This window comes from Plasmopara halstedii (assembly GCF_900000015.1).
Source record: "Plasmopara halstedii genome assembly, contig: Scaffold_2061, whole genome shotgun sequence".
Lineage (NCBI taxonomy): Eukaryota > Oomycota > Peronosporomycetes > Peronosporales > Peronosporaceae > Plasmopara > Plasmopara halstedii.
The window spans coordinates 127380-129816 of NW_020188969.1; positions in this window are offsets into that span (position 1 = coordinate 127380).

Sequence of the window (2437 nt, forward strand, 5' to 3'; positions counted from 1 at the left end):
TCGTGTAACCCCGCTACATACTCACAAGACCATAGGTTTCGCTGCTGATATACGAGATTGACGTCTGTGCGTTCATTAACATGGACTATTGAGTCAAAGCTTTCTCTGAGCAACGTGCACGGTAACCTCGTTGCACTTGTATCATCCCCATGACCGAGTTATAAAAGGACTGTGTCTTCATTAAGGAATAAATTAGACTTGCTTGCGTACCTGTCCCTGGGCAAGGAACCAGCTTAGTAAGCGTTATTTATCGTTGGCCCCAGTCGGATCAGAGTACTGGCGACCAAAGGGCAGTTGAGGATCTCGCACGCGCGGAAGCATTGATTATCTAAAAGCATACAAATCTGAGGCGAGCGCAGATGAGAAAAACACAAGCCACCCAGCGTGAGGCTGCTGGTTTTTGAGCGTCGACGATTATCTTTTTGAGAGCCGGTATGTCCCTAATATCTCTCGTTGAACGAGAAAAGTTGAGATGACCATGAAATCGGCCATGGTCCAAGCGAAGCAACAGTGCGTCGCACTTGGGGTCTTAAAACTAGAAAGTTGCGCACAAAAATCCGCACTGACGTGTTGCCCCAGAGCATACATGACGGGCTTGACAAGCTGATGCCCTTGCTTGGCCCTGAGGGCGTGCAACACCTTGTGGTGCAAGGTCCCGAGGCAATCGGTGCGCGGCTAGAGGCGTTTTCAAGTTACAAAAACGCGCTGCTAGAGCACCTGCAGCAGAAGATGTCTGCATCGTATGCGTATATGACGCCACCGTCGGTGACGGATGATTTTCTTCGCCCTAAGCCGCTCATGGTGAGCTTTAAGGTCTTTGAGGGGAAGGATGGAGAGAATCTCCTGCTCTGGGTGAGGGAGGTGGAGATGGCCATCGCATCCGCCATGCTCCAGACCGAGCAAAACCGCATAGCGCTAGCCATCTCAAAGCTCGGTGGTCGAGCGCGAGAATGGGCACTGACGTGCAGCACCTCGGTCGAAGCTGCGTTTCCCTCCTGGTTGCAGCTCTCACGAGTGTTCTCGCCGCCTAATGAGGTATATCCGTGCCGCCCGACCGGGCAACAAGGAATTGGTGGACTTTGTCCAAGAGATGCGCACTCGAATTGCCGGGATGGCAGCAGATCCTCTTCCGGCGGCGGTCACAGTGACCGTCTTTATGGAAGGCCTCCGCACTGGTGTGGATAAAAATGGAAGTCTTCAGTGTGCATCCGTCTTTGTATGAAGAGACGGTGAATGTGGAATTGAATTCCGAATTCAATTTCAAGTCGGCACGACTTGGTATCGCGACGGCTGGACGAGGCGATACTGGAAGTGGAAGCTTTATAAGCGCGCCGAAAGGGTTTATCTTTTGGTTGGCAGAGATGTACTAAAACCGTGTTCCCGCAAATAGACGACCGAGTAGCTCCTTGCAGAGAAAATGCCGACTTCAGGCCGACCTGTACCTATTGGGAAAGAACTGGGTTTTGAATCTCATGGAGATCGTATCCAGACGAAAACAGCGATTCTCTTTTTGCGTGGTTGGGCTCACAGCTCAACTACTTCGATTTTTGATATCAAGTGTCTCACATTTTGTGAAGCCTTGAAAAGTCTAATGGATCCAGGAGCGCCACACAATCCCACGGCTCCAGAAACAGTAGACGGTGGTACATTGTTTGAACCGGTGCTTCTATTGCATTATATTTTTATTACATTTGAAGTAGGTTGTGCGAACTGTTTTTCCAACAATAATAGTTAAAATATATTAAATCCAAATTCAGAACATTTATGACTTAGTCCGTACTGATTTCAGTTATTTGATGGTCTCTGTACTCGGATACGTTGATTGAAGGTTCCACGATATAATCTTCATAATTTGATAATTGATTTTCACGACATCAGTTTGTTATTGAAATAAATCGAGAATCAAATCAAGACTCTTTATAGCTCAATAATATCGAATTTCGGTGTTAAAAGATCATGCTTCTTGCTGCATTTTGTACAAACATCATTTGTATATCAATATAGTTATCGTAATAAACTAATCCTACTGAAAAAGAATAAATGGTATTAATCTATGTAATCTACCTCTCAGATAGAATAAGTCATTCATAAATATGACATTCGCATTCTAAGTTTGATGTTGATGATGTGCTTGACTGAGACGCGTGTTATCACCTATATGATCTGATATCATATATTCGCAGGTGAATTATTGTAAAAAAATGTGTGTATGTTAACTTTTGCTTGACTCCTTATTAAGTGTATGCAAGATGATAGCAATTTTCCACTTGGCAAGTACAAGTTCATGTCCCGGTGTAAAACATCATGTCTCTTGCCGTGTTTTATATGAACTTGTTTATTCTTGAATTACCTGACTTTATGAAAAATGAATTACGACTGAGTCTATGCTAAATGAATGTGACGACGTACTGGTATGTGTAGTTTGTACGTATATGCG